This window comes from Myxine glutinosa, chromosome 9 (genome assembly GCF_964187855.1).
Source record: "Myxine glutinosa chromosome 9, kmMyxGlut1.1, whole genome shotgun sequence".
NCBI classification, from domain to species: Eukaryota; Metazoa; Chordata; class Myxini; order Myxiniformes; family Myxinidae; genus Myxine; species Myxine glutinosa.
The window spans coordinates 58,750,291-58,758,868 of record NC_136269.1 but is presented as its reverse complement, the minus strand read 5'-3'; the positions used below and the strand labels follow the sequence as shown (position 1 = coordinate 58,758,868).

Genomic DNA, 8,578 nt, shown 5'->3' with positions numbered 1-8,578 from the left:
AGAAGGGTGCAGGCGGCACCAAGTATGAGAGCACAGGTGTGCAAGTACAGGTGTGTGGAATACATGGAGTATTGGAATGAGTGGTGTGGAGAGAGTTGGAGTAAGTGGTACGGAGTGGTGTGCATGGTGCGAAGGTGTGGATGGGGGAAGAGTGGACCCCTTTTCACGAGTACCCGGGGAGGGTAGTTTAAAGAATAGTTAGAAGGTATAGGTAAATTGTGGTTGGATATTGGCATTTGTGGTGCGGTTGCAGAATGGTATTGTGGATGGGTGCATTGGTGTGGTGAAATTGGCTGGTCGTGTGGCCTGTTAGTATGAGTGTGAATGGTTGGGCACTCCGCCGCACTCCGCCACTGTTAGATGTCGGCCAGGTGAGGCGCAGGTGGGCTCTGGGAGCCGTTAGTGTCAGTGGGTGCCTGAGGATCCCGGGTGTGGATCGGGCAGCCCGTGCCAGAGAGGGCACTGAGGGGGTGAGAGTGCGAGAGGGCCTTCCCCAGTTAGTTAGGTTAGGGTGAGGAGCAGGTGAGCTCGGTAGGCAACAACAGTGGTGGAGGTGTGCAGGTGGGCGGACCAGCTAGGAGCGTCACACGACCCAGCCACCAAAATTGTGCGGGGGCACCGAGTGATGAATCGGGGGAGTGAGACCCCACTTGAGAAGCACCACAGTTTGGTCAATGGGAATTGGTTTTTAGAACCCATAGTGTAAGTGGCCAATGGATTGGCAGGGAAAGACCCCGGGTAGTGTAAAGTGTGTTAAAGTCATTTAGAGGATAGCTAGGAAGAAGGATCTCCTCGCACCATCTGCATCCACTCACCTGAGGTGACAGGTACTACACACCATGCCATGTTTTGATTATTTTTTACTGTGCAAATGTTTGGATTGTGAGACGCATCATGACGTGGGTGTGACATTGTGCTTTGTTGTTCCATCTCTTCCTCCTTATGAGGATTGATGATGAATTGGGTGATGGCAAATTTTGGATAGAGGGATTGTGGTGACGAATTTGGTATAGAGGAAATATGGGGAGATGTGACAGTAGCGACGGATTGGTAATGTGTAGATTTTGTACATATGGGGTAAGGGCAAGGGTAGTGTAGGTGACAGGGGGGTGACGTACGGTAGGGACGAGCTTTCTCACTTCGCCCTCCGTACGCATTTCGCCTTGCATTGCCTTATTGATGTGTACCCTTGTGACCTTACCCCTCGCTCATTTGTCTCTTTTGTCTCCCACATGACCTGTGCGCCATTGGGCGCCGAGGGGAGCGTGCGTGAGTCGGCCATTGTGCGCCCGGCACTCTCAGAACCAGCTGTCTGCATCGATGCACCACATTATGGACCACATGTCTGTGGCCGAGCACCACTTATGGACCCCATGGGTTGGGGCATGGCCCTCTGCTGGAACCGGCCATGAGGGCCCGAAATCTTGCTGGCGGACCTTGGCCACAGGGCACCGATGCCCCACAGGTGAACCACACTAGTCGGCCCTGTGGGCCATAAATAAATAAAAATGGACACGTTGGGTGCATTTCATTTTATGCTCAAATAGGCCGCCAGTAAGAAAATGAAAGGAAATGACAACATCTGGAAGAAAGTAAATAGCCAGCAGAGGGAGCCGAAGAGCAAGAGACCACCTGCAGGGTTTGGGTTTGTTGGTTTTATTTTATTGATGAACAGTGATGACTGCACCAATTGGTGCTTGGGTGTGTATTGGTGCATTTTTGGGTGCTTTAATGGTGCATTGATGCAGAGCAGACTGTCTCCCCCCAGAAAGAACAATCGCAGGTCCTGGGTTAGTTTTGTAAATAAAGTAAATAATGCTCCCCACCGTCAATGTATAGTTTGAAGACCATTCCGCGATTCGGTTATCCTGTGGGTGTGTTTCTGTTAGGAGAAGGGTGCAACGTCGCAGGGGGACATATTTACTCATTTGTGAATATCTGTAAAACTGTCGCACTCAGGGTTGAGTTAATAGTAGAGGGAACTACATCTGAGTGCCACACGAAAGTTGGTAAAAATTTATCGGGTCGGGACGCCCCAAGGTAGAGAAGGGTGCAGTGTTGCGGATATGGGATTTACATCCATCCATATCCGCTTGTAAATATTCCCCTATTTCCTCAATGCTTCCCAACTATCCCCAATCCCCCATTCCCTAGTCCCATTTTCTGTAAACAACACTCTGTAGACCCGACCTCCCCCTATTTCCCCCATTAAATGTCATGCCCAGGTTCACCGCATCTCATGTAAGACAACTATAGGACATCTTGCTAGTTATTCTTAGTCTATGTCAGTTAAGGACTCGTTTCCATTAATTCTGACCCTTCGTTGCACCAGAATGTGATTGTATGGCACCGTTAGGAAGTTTAGGACCTCCCAATACCTCCCCGCAGCTCTTCCTCACGGTTCAGCAACAACAACAACAACAACAACGGCAACGGCGGCGGCATGCACAGGGAGTGCGCGTCCTCACTCCGGCTTGGTTGGTAGGGGGGTGTTGGGAGGGCAATGAGGCCTTCCCAACGAGCCGCCATCGAACATGTGCTCGACGGGGTTACCAAATAGGGGCTCCCTGTCAGCTCCTCGTCAAGGGCGGAGCCCGGTAACCCCCGCACCCAATGGAAGCGGCGGACCGGCCCCAGGGGGGCGGAGCCAACCAGCCGAGGGCGTGTCACTCCCCGCTGAGCATGCGCAGGAAGAGGAGGTGACGTCAGATGCGCGCTGAGCTTGGAGCAAGCAAGACGTACCCTCCGAGCGCTGTGAGGCCTCCCCGCATCTCTGACTGGACCGTGCTTTATCCTGTCCCCGAGCCAAGGTGCACCTTGTGCTATCGACTACCTGTCCCTTCCTGCCATCAATCCCTGTGTAAGTCAGCCTTGTTCGTTTGTCTGTGGTCTGTCTGGGTTAAGATAAGACGGTAATTAAGTGCCCATCTCTTCTGTGTCTTTTACCTCACTCTGCCGTGTAATCTACCCCCTTTTCTCCACCACTGTAATTATACCCTCCTCCGGAGGTCTTGAGAACTGTACCCTTGCGTCGTTTCATCTATCCCAGTCGTTGTGTCCTTTCCATCATTGATTTAGCATAGCGCGATTTGGTCAACGTCTGGGTGGAATCGGGTCTAGTCGGGGAATAACTGTTCGGTTCGCGGTCATACCAACCGCTCGGTCAAAAATAACATCCAACCGCGTCCGTAACAATATATATATATATATATATATATATATAGAGAGAGAGATATATATATATTGTTGCGGATCTCAGCGCCGGCCTTTCCCCTTACCAAGGGGGGATTAATCCCCTTGTCTTTTACTAGCCGACGTGATCCGGAGCTATTACGTTCCTTCCGGTCAGCGCTGAATAGGGTGGTAGGCCGAAGTATTCCTATTACCTAATTACCAGCGCCTCCAGGAAGCAAGGAAATAACCCCGCCCGAACCACGGTTTTAGGTGGAAACGCTGAGCGATAGCGAGCCGTGATCCGAGCTGTTAACAGGAACTAACCCGATTTGAACAGTGCCGAATCGTGCCACGCTTACCCAATGGAAGAAATCACTAATACCGTCGGATTAAGAAGAAAGGAAGAACAGATTGGTTTATTAACAATTTGTACAATGATGCGAAGAAGAAGAAACACAGTGCAGACTTAAAAACAGTCTTAACTTATCCCTGGACAAACGGGCCTGCACACACAGACACACTCACACGGGGATGTAGAAGGTTGGGGTTGATGGTCCAGGGATGATGTCCACAGCTCGTTCTCCGGGCCCCCGACTCGCCGTGAAGAAGATGGAAGGACGCAGGCGTTCCCCGCGTGTCATTGGCGCGGATCGGACAATTATCGGGGGGAAGGTACGCTAGGCTGGTGGTTACTTCGCGGCTCAGCTGCGTATGTAATAAACGAACCGGCACTATATGCGCTCCCAACAGTTCAAGGGGAGGAGAGGGGGGAGGGGGAGGGGGAGGGATGGGAGGGGGAGAGGAGTGGGAGGGTGGGGGGAGGGAGGAGGGGGAGGTGGAGGGGAGGTGGAGGGGGAGGGCAAGGGGGGTGGGGGAGGTGGAGGGGGAGGGGGAGGTGAAGGGCGAGGGGAGGGGGAGGGGGGAAAGGGAGGAGCATGGGGGAAAGGGAGGGGGAGGGGGATGGGGAAGGGGTAGGGCAGAAAGGAAGGGGTAGGGGGAAAGGGAGGGGCATGGGGGAAAGGAGGGGGAGGGGAGGGGAGGGGGAGAGGAGGGGAAAGGGGAGGGGGGAAGGGTAGGGTGGAGGGAGAAGGGAGGGGAAAGGGTAGGGGGAGGGGGGAAAGGGAGGGGAGCGGGAGGGAGGGGGAGGAGGGAAGGGGAGGGGGGAGGGGAGGGGAGGGGGAGGGGCAGGGGGAGGGGAGGAGGGGGGAGGGTGAGAGGGGGAGGGGAACGGAGGGGAGGAGAGGGTGGAGGGGGAGGGGAGGGGAGGGGAGGAGAGGGAGGGATGGGAGGGGGAGAGGAGTGGGAGGGTGGGGGGAGGGAGAGGGGGAGGGAAGGGGAGGGGAGGGGGAGGGATGGGAGGGGGAGAGGAGTGGGAGGGTGGGGGAGAGAGGAGGGGGAGGGGGAGGGCGAGGGGGGTGGAGAGGGGGAGGGGGGAGGGGAGGGGGAGGGGGGAGGTGGGAGGGGGGAGGGGAGGGGGAGGGGGGTGGGGAAGGGGAGGGGGGTGGGGAAGGGGTAGGACAGAAAGGAAGGGGTAGGGGGAAAGGGAGGAGCATGGGGGAATGGGAGGGGGAGGGGAGGAGAGGGGGAGGGGAGGGGAAAGGGGAGGGGGGAAGGGGAGAGGGTAGGGTGGAGGGAAAGGGTAGGGGGAGGGGGAGGGGGGAAAGGGAGGGGGAGGGAGGGGAGGAGGGAAAGGGAGGGGAGGGATATAGATGGTTACTGGCAATTGATCACATCCAGAAATGATGTAATCCACACAATTTATGTACTTTACATAACGTTAATAGGAATACATGGCCGTGTAGATGGGAAATACAGTTTGTTTGAAATAAATCACAAATATCAGATGAAAGTGAAAAAAAACCTATGTGGTGTGAATGGCAATGTTCCTCGCTGAAATGTGAAAAAAACTGAATTACGTGCGAACGCATAACTGTGAGATTATGGCGGCAAAGTTGGAACATCACGTGATCCTAGCAGAAGTACCCCGTACCCGGCATTGCCGGGTGGGGGAGCGGAGACCCGTACATTCCCAACCCGTACATTCGCCCTCTCGACTCAAGCTCGTAATCGATTCGTATTCGAAATCGAAAGGGGAAAGGGGAAATCCTTCGTATTCGAATTCGTAAACACAAAATATGAATTAAAATTTAATTCATATCGCACAAAATCGACACAAAACACGGTCGCATAAAGGTGAAAAAACGCAATCGCTTTTCGCCCTAAATCACGTGCAAACGTGTGACGTGTGACGGGATGGAACATCACGTGATCGCTCTGAGCGAATCAGCGAGCTGCTCGCACTGGCTGAGATTAGCGGGTACTTCGCTAAAAGGCGCTGAGGTAAATATGAATAAAAAATATGGATCTCGTCAAATATGGTCTCAGCCATGTTCATCCCAGGCTCAATGGCCATGTCTATGCCAAATATCAAGCACGTGAGCCTGTCCGTTTCGGAGTCTATCGGTAACATTACACACACACGCACACACACACACACACAAACTGTGTTTTATATAGAGTCCCTGTATATAGAGAGTTGTGTCAACTCAAATTTGGACGCCATTTTGTGTCTAAGTGTGTCGGATTAGATATACATGTACATTCGCGATATGGGGTGATATATTCTAAACCTGCTAAAAAAAAATTTACTACACATATTTCGTCTTATTATTACATACACGTGATATTTGTTTTGTCAAAAACTCAGCTATTGTCGTGAAAAAGAGCTGTGTGGTGATATTAAAAGTGGTATGGCAATGCATATTACAAGCCAACACTGCATATAAGAGCTAACATTATAAGTAAGACAAACCAATGCTGTCATTCTCTGAATTTTAATAACTTTTAGAAAGGAGTGTGGGCATATCCAATATTTTTTAAAGGGTGCCGAGAGCAATTCCGGTGTAGGACTTCCAGCCGACATATAGTCTAACACACTTAAAACAAATTCTGTACGTGGTATTGCCATATTTCTATAGTGTACAACTTTAGTTTTATCGACATTTATATTCAATTTCCATTGTAATGATTTAACAAGCTGCAAGTCAGCTTCTGTCTCTGACATAAGGAAAACGTCATCGGCATCTAATAAGATTGAAACGTTCATTTATTACTACACCCTTGCCCAGAACTCTGATGGATATTGCCTGATCGATTAATATGTTTCATAGCTGGCGATGGATTCCTCAATTGATCGTTCAGTTTTTTTTTCCTCCTCCAATCTCAGCAGCCGTTCTTCAATAGAATCACTAGTATCTTCGCCCTCTTGTGTATCAGTGTCCATAGGTTCACTCTCAGCTACAAAAGAGCACATATACAATTAATGGCCAACTGGAAAATTGGTATGTACAATTGCTCAGTATTCTGTAGATAAATGTTGTAATCGGGAAAGATAATTTTATACTTAACGTTAAATATAACACAATTTTTTTACAATTTAATTTTGCAAAATATTTAGAATAATGTAAAAAGAAAATGGCAACAGGAAGATAGTCATCATAATCTGAACGTACAATTAGAGTTCAAAGAGCTATACAAATATAGACAAGCACATGCCTGTCATTTTGTAATCGTTTAAAATATGTCATTGATTGAACATGTCGTGCCATGATTTTGTAATAATTAAAAACAATTCTTTCCTGGGAAAACCACATTTCAAATCTGGCCTCCAAAGCCAGTCGCCGACTGGGCATCCTCCGTCGTGCGAAGCCCTTCCTTGGCACACCTGAGCTCCTCACCACGTACAAGGCTTTCATCCGCAGCTCAATGGAATACTGCTCTCCCCTCTGGGCTGGTGCTCCTGCCTCACACCTAGCTCGTCTTCACGCTGTTGAAAGCAAAGCATTCAGAATCATTGGAATCTCCTGCGATGAAGCTAACTCCAAGGGCCTTTCACTCACTCACCGCAGGCAGGTTGGTGGTCTTTCCGTCTTCTACCGACTCCTCTCTGGCCTTGCCCCCCCAGCTCTCTCTGGGCTCTGTCCCGCAAATATTCCTACAGGTCGCACAAGATCTGCCTGCAACCCTCTTATGGTTAAACTGCCAAAATCAAGACTCTCTGCTCACCTTCGCTCCTTCATTCCTCTTTTCTCCCGCCTCTGGAACAAACTCCCTCACTCTCTTCAATCCCACTCCACCCTCCAGGTCTTTAAAACAGCTGTTCACCACCATCTCTTATCTTCCCCCATCCAAAACCTTGATCTTTTCTATCCCCGATAATTTCACCCCAATTCCACTTTTTGAAATACCAACTTCTGACCTGGAAGTCCTTGGTGTCCTTGTGTTTTATACTTCTCCCACCCCCCACCCCCTCCACCCCTTCCCACGCCTCCTCCCCCCGAGCCCTCTCCCTCCCACACATCTCCCTGCTCTCAAATGTTGTGTGCTCTCAAGTGTTTGTGTGCTTCCCATTCTCTTGTCTTCCGCTCCCTCTTTTTATATATTTTGTTTGTCTGGTTGATTTGTTTGTGAAGTAAATGTCAGCTCTTTCACGAGCCTCGATTCAGTATACAAAAAAAAAAAAAAAAAAAAAAAACACAATTCTTACATTGAGATTCATTTGAGGAGTCAATACGTTCATGAGTGGAGTAGGTGTGGTCGGACAAGTTTGGTAGATGTAGTCTCAGTTCTGGACGGTCCACGCTTCTTGGGGGAGTTGCGCAGCTTCACGGGTTTCCGGTAGCTAAATATTGTTGGAACTGCAGAGCACTTCAACCTCTTTTTGTCATCAGCTCGCCCCCTCTCAAACTGATTCACATCGAAATGTTCCTGCAATCATACAATGAGTGTCCTTGATGTATTTATTTATTGAAATTTTTATTCTAACACAACACAGTTTAATTTTAATGAGCTGTCATGTACTAGTACTTCCACAACAGAAAATCACATGGACAATCTTCCGGAAGATGGCCAGACAAATCGCTAGCTCTATCGACCACATGTATATTGATATCAAACAGGGATAACAGCTTTTGAAAGTTGAGCCAGTTTTAAATGTGGGTACACAAATACACCTGTTTTACTGCATTAATCACCTAGAAATATTGTATGTTTTGGGAACGATAGCTGTCACCAGGTTAAATATATAGGGATTGTCCAATGTGCAAAATCTTCCATCACTACAATTTGGCCATAAATCCCGGGGTGGGAAATATTTGAGCAAATATGCCACAAGACGCATGAGCACTGTACAAAGCAAACAATAACTCGTCAAATTTTGGACGTATGGATGGCTGCACAACCCGCAAAAAAATTGAGCAGGTCCCCCCCTAAAATTGCTTTTATGATTGCCGATTAGGCTAAAGATTTTAAACCAAAAAAATAACTTGCCTCGGAATAAGTTTTGAATGGACGGACAGACAACTGAAAACAAAACGGACCATGGGTTTCCCACCCCTATAAAATC

General features: G+C 49.4%; 1 long non-coding RNA gene across 2 annotated transcripts in view; it reads right to left on the bottom strand.

Annotated features, from left to right (window-relative positions):
* Positions 1-5,992: 5,992 nt before the first annotated feature.
* Positions 5,993-8,578, bottom strand: part of LOC137415996 (uncharacterized) — a 55,796-nt gene continuing 53,210 nt past the window's right edge. Inside the window, exons 3-4 of one of the 2 annotated variants that reach the window (XR_013624533.1) lie at positions 7,721-7,941; positions 5,993-7,000 (exon numbers count right to left, since the gene is read on the bottom strand). This is a non-coding gene — a long non-coding RNA (uncharacterized LOC137415996). The remainder of the gene's footprint in view (positions 7,001-7,720; positions 7,942-8,578) is intronic. The other variant, XR_010982179.2, reaches the window with a different exon arrangement.